The following is a 12,485-nucleotide window of genomic DNA, read 5'->3' on the forward strand; positions in this document are numbered from 1 at the left end:
CTAAGCCTTGAACTACAACTTTTGGATTAGAATTTGTCTTTAATGAAGATATTATGTGACACTTAAGCAAAATTAGGTTCAGCATGTTATTTGGCATTGCGCTTAATACCATTTCATAGAGAACCCTAGAGAGTTGCTCATATACTCTTATAGATATTACTTGACAGCTATCTTTCATAGGTGAGATCTTCGGAGATATCTATAGTGAAAATCTCACCCAAAATAGCCTTTGATTTCATCAAGAGCTATGCTCAATCTTAAACAGCTACACAAGGGCACACACGATAGGAATGGTGTGAGAATACATCTTTAATGTGAATTATGCTCTTGTAATTAGTTAACCAATTAGATAGCTTCCCTTTGAACTTTTATCATGGTTCCCCCTAATGTTTGCTTGATATGAAGTGTATGTAATTATCACCATTTAGCAACGTACACATATTGTATCAAGTAACAAAGTATGCTATGGAAGTAGGGTTTTCGATCCTACGAGGATTAGGAGTACTAATACTTATTATCTTTTATTATCTAACCTATCAAAACAATAAGGCCTGAAGTTTACAAGAGAACTAAAATGCAAACCTAAACTAAGAACACTAAATGAACGAGAGATAGTTAATCATATTGGGAAGTACCACAACAAAGAATCCCCTAGAATTTCTAACAAAATTATAAACAAGGATATCCAGTTGATATTAAGTAGATTGGAACATGGGGAATCCTAAACTATACTGCCCCTTTCTTAAGTCAATTAGCAATTGATCTTATATGGAACAAAAAAATCTCTTTTTAACCTACATTCGATGCGATTGCATTAACACTCTTTGAACGATGGAAGATAACTAATTCCAGATTTCCTAATTTATGCTAATCTCTTTCTCAAAGTAATTAGCAGCTAATCCCATACAAAGTTGGATAGAGATCTATCTCTAATCTAAACTCCCTATGATTTCATTAGCATTTAGTAAATTTTTAAGGTAGATTAATCCAAATTGGAAATTTGTGGTAATTGGTTCCCTACCTCTAGGCTTACTAGCAACTTTCTTCAACTGTTGTCGATCTACACATGGAGGATTTCTCAATCTCACACACATGCATTGAACATAAAATCACACTCTCGCTATGATAAAAATCATGGCAATCAATAACACACAATTGAATCTAAATCAATTATTCAATATATAACCGGTATCGAATGTTGGTATATAAATCAAATCCTATGGTTAATTAATGTCAGGATAGCTAAAGTATTTAGTTCTTTAAGATAGAGGAATATAAATCAACATCAAAGGAAAAAAATAAGGTAAATGAGACATAAAAACTTCCTCTAGCTTTGCTGGCCTCTTTAATTAAAGAAGTTTTTCCTTAAATTCTTTGGTCATGCTAGAGTGAGGTAAAAGACACCACCTCGAATCTCTTTGGCTGACTACTTTATAGCTTGAGTGTTGGCATGACTTTCCTTAATATTGGTGATGACTCTTGATGCACTCTTCGCAAGTATACGGATCATAACAAGTAAAAAAGTGGTACCCCGTGAGGGGTAGGATTGTCAAACAATAGGGACTGGAGTTCTAGTAATAATTGCTCCTCTAATGTCTAGTAGGTCAAGAATTGGTTGGTCGAACGAATCATTAAACAAGAGGAAAAAGATAAGGGTAAAACTATCAGGCAAACTAGGATTGAGTTTTCAACAATAAGAATAATGCCCCGAGACAATCCCTATGTGTTTTAGTGTACTAACTTCCTTCTAATGTCTACCAAGTACATCCTAAGATCTTTGCGGGTGCTCTAAAGCAATGTTGCATCTACGGCTATCAAATGTGCCAAGTTTTGCAAGTGTAACTATGGGCTTCATACATGCCAAGTTTTGCAACTACACAAGGCAATCATAACTATGGTAATCCACACACACCAAGTTTTACACAAATAACTACACAAATTAAGCATGCCAAGTTATGCAAACTCATGAATAAACAAAAGAACGCATCAGAACTCTGTAGACATTAAGAACAAGTAGTTGAAGTACACTAAGCTACATAGTTCAACATCCCGAGGCACTGTAGAATGGTTAGCCCCTTATGATTTAATACAAATGAGAAGAAAGAATGTATGCACTAAGGTGAGAAATCATGAATTTCCCCTTTTACAAATTCTCCTTAGTTGAGCTTTAAAACTTCATGGTTGAGCTAACTCCACTTCTCTTGTGCCTCCAACTCAACCTTGATCCCCTTAGATGGTATGGTGAAGCTTCATCATCGTCCTCATCAGTGCTCTCCAAGTGCAGAAGTAAACTTCCGAATAAAAGATCCGATGAAACCTTAGATCCGGGAGTTAAAAAGGATTTTTGGGCTTAATATGGTCTAAGCATGGTCATGCTTAGACCGTGCTCTTCTTGGGGCTTCTGAGCGAATCGACTAAGTGTCATCCAGAGAAAATCACGGGAAGAGTATGGTTGTGCTCAGCCCGTTCTGAGTTTGAGCAGGCCAGTGCAAGGAGCACGGAAAACATGCTTCCCCTGGAACTCCATTTTAGTGATAATCAGGGGGAGGAAGCATGACGTGCTCCCATTGGAAGCATTCCCATGCTTGGTCAGCTGCTCAGGCTTCTTCAGATAGTAATAATCATGGGGACAGCGCATGATCTTGCTCTACCCATGCTTGGCTTGGACACTTAGAAAATTCTGCATTCTTTGGTTGTTTTGTCTCCGATTTCATTGCTTATTGCTATGAACCCTACATTCCTGTACCATGAACAAATATACCAAGAATAGTATCAAATATATCCAAAAACTGGTAAAAGACAAGGAAAAGCATGAACTGGGAGTAAGTAAAATATGATATAAATTGCACTCATCAAATACCCCCACACTTGAATCGTTGCTTGTCCTCAAGAAGTTTCATGATGCTTAACAAAAGAAAAGATGAGTGCATCACTTCTGATCTCAAGAGAATAGAAAATTATTAAGCATAGAGGGAACAATGGGTGTTAGAAGAAAACATGAATGCCCAATAAAAGGCCACACTCTTACTTTAAAGACATTGTGTGTGTGTAAACCTTAAATTGAGTGCCCCAAGGTCTCAAGGAGGTGACCTAACAAAATTTGACCTTAATTCGACCACACATGGTGGGTAGTAGCTTCATACACCCTAGAGGTAGCCTTCTCTCTTAGTAGGTCATCAAATGTACACTAGTAATTCCCAAAATTTGACAACTAAAGAGCGACTTTCACTCTTCTAAGGCGATAGCTCTTTCTACCATCTTTTAACACAAACAAATTTAAGAATGATAGATAGGGCATTCCAAAAGGAATCAGACTTCCCAATCTTCTCTTTTTTTTTATGCAACACTAAAAAAAAGAAAACTTGATCTTAAAGGGATAGGTTTTCATCCTGAAACAAGTGGCTCCACAAATAGGCCAATGTGATAAAACTTTAGCTCCTCAAAATAAGAGGAAGTCTATAATTTAGCTCAAAATAAGTAACTAACACACACGTGTCCCCCCATTTTTAAAAATTTCTATAAAAAACAATCATAGATCATCCTTAGTTAAGCACTCATCACAAAAGGCATGCAAGTAAAACCCTCCCCTACACTTGAATAGTGCATTGTCCTCAATGTACAACTATATGTAATGCAAACAATTAATTGAGAACAAAAAGAATCAAAAGGAGGCTTCTCAACGTGTTTTCCATACCCAATCCTTGAGATGAGAATAGAGGCACACAAGTAAAGCTTAACATACACAATAGAATAAAAGAAACAACAACTAAAAATAAGAAAAGTAAATGCATAAAGGAAACAAATCAAAATATCAGTTTAGTAAGGGATTTCCCATGCTAACTGAATTAAATACAAGTCCGGTAATCATAAAAAGAAATAAAGTACAAGTCAAGAATATAAAACATAAACATCGAAAGCTGCAAAAGTCAAAATGGAGCACTTCTTGCCAAACAATCATTGCCAGAAGTAGAGTCAGCCTCAGACTCCCCCACGTCTACAGTGTCAGTCCCGATATCACGAGAGGGTTGGATAAGGGAAACAGGCTCGGGGGATAACCGATTGCCCAAGTACTTAGCAATCCTAACCACACTCCTTTGGAACCACCTGAACAATGAAGAATAACATGTGACCGAATCAGCGCTGCTAGAGATAGCGTGGGATGACGATAGTGATCTTGACTGAGCAGCAAGGGCAGGAGATAAGGTAGGGGCAACAACTGCAGCAAAGGTATCGGTAGGTTACCGTACACAGTCTGGACCCTTTGAGCTATGTGAACACATTCAGCATCCTCATCAACCTTAGGGTGTCAAGGGACATAGAGATGACTTCTCCTACCACCCTCATCCTGTCTGTCACCTCGAGGATACCTATCCCCCTGATAAGTCTCGTAATGTATGGGCCGATGAATAGGAAACTAATCCGAGGATCTATTTCTTGGTGGACAATAGATACTGCCACCTTGTACCCCAAGTGTTACTCGAACCCGTCGAGCATGGACAATAGGAAGTTGAAGTTGTGCTGGTTAACAACACTGGTGTTGTCGCCACGACCTGTTAGGGTGTGGCAAGGATGAAGTGAATGTACCTCAAAGTCGGAGAGCAGAGAGTGGTAGCCTTAGACCGACTGGGCTATAGGAAGGATCTGTACTAAGTCTCTTCCCTGTGTCTCTTGAGACTCTCCAATTAGCCGGGATATCAATAATAAATAATGTGCAGGAGTTCAAGTGTACTCCGTATCATAAAGTCCCAACCAAATGGAGAATTTGGTGAGGCTCATCGAGTGTAATGTGTTGAACACTTGGAACTGAATGGTGTTGGGGTGGTGGAAGCTGATGGTTCCTCGAGATAGGTCAAAAGTGGCTAACAATTCAAGCGCCAACTACTTGTAAGTGTTGTCGGTGATAAGGAAGAGCTGTCTCCATGCCCCTGTACTGAGCATCTGTTAGACCTCCTCATCTAGTCCAACCTCGCATAGCTCATCCCAATTAATCTCCCTCGACTCGCCAAAGTGGCTATGAGAGAGCCGAGTATTGCACTCCTAATACATTTGTGTGTGAAATACAGGTGTGCGGTCGGTGTTCTGGGTAGGATCCTTGTGTCTGGGCCTCTTTGATGATGACACAGATGATGTGTGCTCCCTCAACATGATCTACAAAAGAAAACAACTCAGTTTAGTTCAAGAATTTGAAAATTTTGAGGGAAGCATAGTCGTGCTAGAGCACGGAGACTGTACTCAGCATGGATACAAGAGCATACTCCCCTTTAGAGTTCTAGATAACACAAGAGCATGATTGTGCTTCTAAAAGAGCACGACCGTTCTTTGGGGGTGATCATTTTCCCAAAAAACCCTAAGAACTAGCATGATCAAGAAACTACGATTATGGCCAACATCAGTTCAAACTAAACCAAAGCATCGATATTCAACATTTAAAAGCGCATGAAGCATGGTTTTGACAAAATGAAGTATAAAAATCGAAGCAATAAGGCTTACCGGAGTCAAGGAAAAGAGCAAGAAGAAGAGGAGAAGACTGGCGAAGAATTGACAAACAAACAGTAAACTTAAAAGGATCTCGGATGCAAGAGAGGGGAAGATTAAAAATAAGTGAATGGTGAGGAAAAGTAAATCGGCGGCGAGCGAGCATTTAAGTGAAAGAAAAGAAGGCTAATGGTAATGTTGGAGTATGACCGAAGCATGGTCATGCTCAACGCGTGCACTGAGTAAGGCATTTGAAATGAGAAAAGCACAGTCATGCTATCCCTGCGCTTGCTAGCTATGATTATCTTAGGGAAATATTGCAAAACACAAGCAGTGAATTACGGTCATGCAAGAATCCCACAAACCGTGCTTCTTGGGAATCATGGTCGTGCAAGGGGATTGGAGACCGTGCTTAACCTAGAATTCATCTGAAGATCAAAACAGAGAGAATCATGATTTAAGCACGGGTGTGCTCTGCCCGTGCTCAGCCTAAATTACACTAAGACTTAGGTTTTCTCTGTGTCACTCAATAAAACATATTACTCTCTCGAGTTGCCATAAAAGAAATATGCAAAGCCAACACAATAAAATGCACCTAGATAAATAAAAATAGTAATAAAACTTGCAACAATTAATCCAAAGCATGACTAAGTTAAGAAAAATAACAAAAACAACAACTAAAACAACAAATTAACACTATGACGCCTTGGGTTGCCTCCCAAGAAGCGCTTATTTAATGTCAATAGCTTGATGTACTTGTTTTGCTTTTCAAGGAGATGTGTGAAAGTGAGACCTCTCATTACCACCTAAAAGACAATTGCAAGAATATGGTGCTAAGGTGTCAATTAAATTGATCTCACCGAAAGTCCAAAACTTAGATTGTGTTGATGCTGATGGTGGAATAGGCGGTTTTCTTTTTCTTGGGATTACTTGTTTCCACCACCTTTTGGCACCGGAGGACCTTTTCTTAGGCAGTTCCTGAGGCGAAGGTACTTTGGTGACCACCACTTCTTGATAGCATACTTCCTCCACCAAATCATCCAGTGCATCGACTTTAGGGGGTTCATCTTCTAGTAACTTTGACAATTCATCTTTCATGAATGTGCCCTACACATATTCAAGAACAAATCAACCACATAGACACAATAACAAGTATCATAAAAATCCATAGATTGTCTAATAGATTCTCAGAGTTTGAAAGTGATTTCTATTTCTTCCTCTCCTACTCAAAGTACCATCCGACCATCCTTTACATCAATTAAGGCCTTTGAAGTTGCCAAGAATGGTTTTTCCAAAATAAGAGGCACCTCCACCTTGTCTTCCACATCTAGGATTACAAAGACCACCTGAAAGATAAACTTGTCCATGTTCGCCAACACATCTTCGATAATGCTCCTTGGTGCCGAATGTACCTATCCGCTAATTGTAAAGTCATTGTGGTAGCCTTTGGTTCTCCTAGCCTGAGTTTTTGGAAGATTTAGTAGCGCATAAGGTTGATGCTTACCCCAAGATCGGCTAGAGCTTTTTCATCCACAAGCCCTCCAATTGTGCATGGGATGAAAAATCCCCTAGGGTCTTTCTCTTTCTTCAAGAGTTTGTTGGTGATCAAAGCTGAACATTCTTCACTAAGTGACACTAAAGACACTTCCACAAGCTTCCTCTTTTTAGTGAGTAGTACCTTCAAGAATTTTGCATATTTCGGCATTTGTGCAAGAGCCTCTACAAATGGGACATTTATGTGCAAGGTCTTGAACACATCCAAAAATTTCATGTAATGCTCTTCTTGTTGGTCTTTCTTTATTTTCACTAGATAAGGAAGTTTGGATTGGTACTTGAGTAATTTAGTTTTTTCCTTGCCCTGTTCCTTGACTTTCTCGTCACTATCAACTGGAGCCATAGGATCACTTTCCACTGTTTGCCTTACTCTTGACTGAGGCTCAGCAATCTAAATCTTGGATTCAATTTTGGTAGGCTTGGAAGTTACTTACCACTCCTCAAGGTAATGGCCTTCAAAGGTTCCTTGGGATTAACTTCCGTGTTTCTAGGGAGAGAGCCCGAAAATCTTTACTCAATTAACTTCGACATCTGAAACATATGATGTTCTAAGTTACTAATAGTGGTATTGGTGTTCCTCATCATTTCTTTATACCCTGAAAGATCAATTTCATTGTCTTTAATGTACCGAGTCAACAAAACTGTGAGTTCGTTAGAAGGTCCAAGCGAAGGAGGTGATGGTTGACCATTCTGCTATGGGGGCCTAGGCTGTTGTTGTGTAACACGATCCGAATTACGTGTGATAAGTGCTTGTGTATAAGTAATACGAAGTATTCTTTTCTTACATTGAGCATTACTTTTCTAAGATTTTATAGCTTATTCATGTGTATATGTGTTCTTTTGTGCATTTAGAGTTGGGGAGACAAGTGCGGAAGAAATAAACCTAAAGTAGATTATGGATGCAATTTTTGATGAAGTTCTTAGATTGAACAAACGTGAAGACACAAGTTGTGCTCAAAGACATTTGGGTGTGTGCCAACCTCCATTGTGCTCAAGAGAATATACAAATTGGAGGAGCACAAAGGCAGTCACACTCATGAGTTTTGACTTGTGTAGTACTAGCAAGATTTTCATCAATGTGATTTCATTGAAGACACAACGTGATCTACCATATGGATGTGTGCCCATTCATGCGGTCTCAATGAAAAGTGCGAATTCGGGAGTATTTTGGCGAAGTATTGTAGCCATTTACTGTAGTAAATCACTGTAGTAATTAATGTTCACAACTCGCAAGAAATCAACTTCCAGAAATTTACACGGCCATGTGAAAATTTCACACGCCCGTGTGGATGCCCGATTCTAGCCCTATAAAAACCGTGATTTCAAACATTTTAAGAAATCTTTTCCCAATTTGTTTCTCAGCTTTTCCCCATCTTTGGAGGCACTCGTGGCTAGGGTTTGGAGAGGCCTTGGCTTGGTCTTTGGAGTGGTTCTATGGCCTTCGACACCGTGTTTCTTTGGAAGATAGTTATTGGGGAGCTTTCGTTGGCATTGATTCAGTGAGGTGTGCCCTAGGCTTAACAAGGAAACCCTTCGAGAAGATGAGGCAACTCCACAAGACCATTAATACGAACTAAAAGGGGGTTATACTTATGGATTGCATGCTTTTACATTTGATTTCATTATTGATTGTATCTTGCTCCATTGAGAGCTAAACCCCTAGTGGGTGCTTGGACTTGTAAACCCTAGGATGATTTTGTTTCATTGATATTTCATTATGTTTCTTTAATTGATGTTTTTAATTGAGTTCCAACCTTGAATGCTAATTGAATTGATTTTCCCTTAGAGTGACAATAGGGTTGAAAATCTATCTTGGTAATCCTTGTGGATGAGTGACAAACTATGAGGGTTAGACAAAGCTAGGTTTTAGAGGGTCGAGAGGATGTGTTGAGAGGTAGCAGAAAGTCCCTTTCCCTTTCAATGTTATTTATTCTACCTCCACATTTTAAGAGTTCTTTGCAGTCACAATAGAGTGAAGTGCTAAAAGACAAACTCCACTAGGGCTTAGTTGGGTGAGCAACAAAGTGAAGTGTTAAAGTAATCCTTAGTGTTGGGGCTTAATTGCTACTAGGGGTCTTTCGCCTAGACTAAAGGATTAGATCTATATTAGGGAATAGGGTTTATCACTTGGAGTCCCCAAATCTTCATGTAACCCCACACAATGTGAGGCGTCGAGAGTATCCCTTTTCGCATGGGCATAGTAGAGGGTTAGTCACGGTTAACCTTAAAAAAAGACAAGGTAACATCATGGGAAAACTGAACAATATTATCTTTAAATAGTGTTCCTTTTAACAACAATTATTAATTTGAGATTTGAACAATATCGAACATTTCACAAAACTCAAATTGGAATACCCTCCATGTTGAAAGTAAAAGCCCTATATCCACATGTGAATTCCAACTTCTCGTCAAAATTGCAATGTATTGAGGGAAACCAAAGCATGAAAAACTCAAGATGGTTAGTTTTTGAAAGAAGTGCTGACAGTAATCCGTCACTTCCTTCCTTGCTTGATGATGCATGCATTTTATATGGACATTTTTATATACCCTATTGCATTAATTTCTTGTCTTTTTGTAATTTTTTTATTATAAATCTATATAGATAATCAGGTCTTGGATTGAAAGGAATGAATAGAAATGAATTCTGCCATGAAATGGATTTGGAATGCACTTTTCAGGACAAGCACAGTTAGGAATAATGCCCATGCTTACAACCATGCACTTTTTAGGACTTAGAGAATTTCAACCTAAGTGAGGAAGCACACTCGTGCTTGGAAGCACGGTCACAAAGCACGGGTGTGTTTATGCCCATGCACTTCATTGCAATCTTCACAAACTGAAGAGCACAGTTTCACTTCCCCTAGCACTATCTTGCTCTTGAAGCACGGGCTGAAAGCACTGGCATGCTTACACCCATGCACTTTACTAGGATTTGCATGGAGAAAAGACCATGGTTCCATGGTTCTTAGCACTAGTGTGCTCTTGAAGCAAGGGCAACAAGCACGGGCGTGCTTACCCCAATGTACTTTTAGGTGGGGCTACAATCATGCCAAGAATATGTTCCAAGACATGGTTAAGAGCATGGCCAAAAGCATGGCTATGCTTGCATCGGGAATGGTATTTTGAAGCCTTAAGGTTATGTTTTGAAGGGAGGATTTTCTTCCTCATTCTTGGAGACAAGGGCTAGGGTAGAGCTTGTCACTATTTAGGGCCGGATCTGGGTCGAGAAATCATCGTGGGAATCGTGGAATGCCGCCAAGATCATCATAAATCGTTCTCTGATGAGGATTGTGAAGCAAGAAAGGAGTTTTATGGATAGCATTTCTTTATGTTGTTGTGTCTCTTTGATACATTATAAACCATGAGGGGCTAATTGTCATTCGGTGCTCGGGATTATGAACCTTGAGTTGTGATGTTTTAACTTAATGGCTTTGATTAATAAGTTTCCTTGTGGTCTCCCTCTTGTTTATCTTGGTTGCTTATCTTTGTGTTGATTGCCTTGATGTTGTATGTTGCAAAACTCGACGTGGGAATTACCGCTACCTGCGTCAGCATTGATTTGGAATGTATGTCCCTATAGTTGCAATTGCAATCAAGAAGCATGTTGACCTTTGTTACACATCCGCTATTTGGATGATGATTGAGAGATTCATTTAGCTAGGGCACATGTTAGGAAAGGGGTTGAGTCTGCTCTGAGCCTTGAATGAGTTAAATGCTCCATAGGTGGTCACCACGGTCCAAGGAGATATTCATGTAATCATTACCTAGTCAATACATTTGTCAAGGGGATTAATTTTGGGCACTATCCTTTCCACTACTATCTTTTCAACCCAAACCCTGTCTTTCTTTCCTTTCTTTTTCCTCATTTCTTTAATTGCTTTAAACTAGTTTTCCACCAATATTTTGAGTTAGCTAGATATTAGAAATTGAGCAAGTATCAAGAGCTATACCAGTTCATGAGGATTTGATAACTTGACTTGGAAATTGAGCAAGTATCAAAGGCTATACCAGTCCCTGAGGATTTTATAATCTGACCTATTCAGGTACGCTTTATTCATTGAGTAAGTATCAAGAGCTAAACTAGTCCCTGAGGATTCAACAACCTGACCTAGAAATTTATCAAGTATTAAGAGCTATACCAATCCCTGAGGATTTGACAACCTGACCTTTTTAGGTACACTTTATTACTTATACGACATGTGAACTTGCAGTTACGCAAAGGGTGTGTCAAGTTTTTGGCACCATTGTTGACGATTGGCAACTCTTGAGAAAGTTTACGTTTTTAGTAATCTGGCCATTTTTTTGTATATATTTATTACTTTGAATTCTCTTTTGGTTTTAATTTTTGTTTTTCTTGACTTTTTCTTCAGGCACTCTTGTATGACTCGAGGAAGTTCCTCATCTCCACTTGCAAGCCCTCATCCTGACATTGAAAGAACTTTGCACATAAAAATATGGAAAGTGAATGTTAGTGACATAGGGTAGGTGGAGATAAGTATTGAGGTCATTTAGGATGAAAACATGGTCAAAAACCCTCATAGTATCTCAGATTATGTAATACCAAACTTGGAGTGAGCAGGGTCCATCATTGTTTGCCCTCCTGTGACAGTAAACAACTTTGAACAAAAGCCCAATTTTATTTAGATGGTGTAGCAAATGTGTCAATTTGATGGGTTTCAAAATGAGGGCCCATATGCTCATTTGACAAGTTTCTTGAAAATCTGTAACACCTTTAAGGAGAATAATGTATCTAAGGATGCAATCCGTCTTTGAATCTTTCCATTTTTAGTATGAGGAAGGGCCAAGCAATGGTTAAGTTCCTTGCAACAAGGGTTGCTCACTACATGGGCACAGTTAACCGAGAAATTTATTACGTGATATTTCCCTCAGGCTAATATTACGAAGTTAAGAAGTGACATTTCCTCTTTTAGGCAGATAAAATCAAAAACCTTGTATGATACGTGGGAAAGGTACAAGGAATTATTGAGAAAATGTCCACATCATAGGATTATAGAATGGATGCAAATCCAAATTTTTAACAACGGGTTGAATGTAGTGACCAAGCAAATGTTGGATGTTGCAGCCGATGGTTCTTTGTGTAGCAAACAACCTAATACTACTGATGAACTCTCCGCAAGTACACAGATCATTACCAGTAATAAAGTGGTACCCTAGAAGGGAGTAGGGTTGTTGAACCTCAGGGACTGGACTTCAAGTACTAGTTGATCCTCTAATGTTTAGTCAACTAAAAGGATGATGAAGGTATTAAGTACTACAAGAATCAAAGCAAAGGGTGATAAAACTAAGTAGACTAGGATTGAGTATCGATAACAAGAGGTCAATACCTCGGGATGATTCCTAAGTGCCTAAGACACTGACTTGAGTCTAATGCAAAGTAATGTTGCATCTACGGCTATCAAATACGCCAAGTTTTGCAAGTATAACTATGGGCTTCA

General features: G+C 39.0%; 1 non-coding gene across 1 annotated transcript; it reads right to left on the reverse strand.

The window, feature by feature from the left end:
* Positions 1–11,931: 11,931 nt before the first annotated feature.
* Positions 11,932–12,038, reverse strand: LOC120250866. Its single transcript, XR_005533198.1, has one exon. It is a non-coding gene; the product is annotated as a small nucleolar RNA R71 (small nucleolar RNA).
* Between the last annotated feature and the right edge of the window lie 447 nt (positions 12,039–12,485).

Source organism: Dioscorea cayenensis, chromosome 19, assembly GCF_009730915.1.
Source record: "Dioscorea cayenensis subsp. rotundata cultivar TDr96_F1 chromosome 19, TDr96_F1_v2_PseudoChromosome.rev07_lg8_w22 25.fasta, whole genome shotgun sequence".
Classification (NCBI taxonomy): Eukaryota; Viridiplantae; Streptophyta; class Magnoliopsida; order Dioscoreales; family Dioscoreaceae; genus Dioscorea; species Dioscorea cayenensis.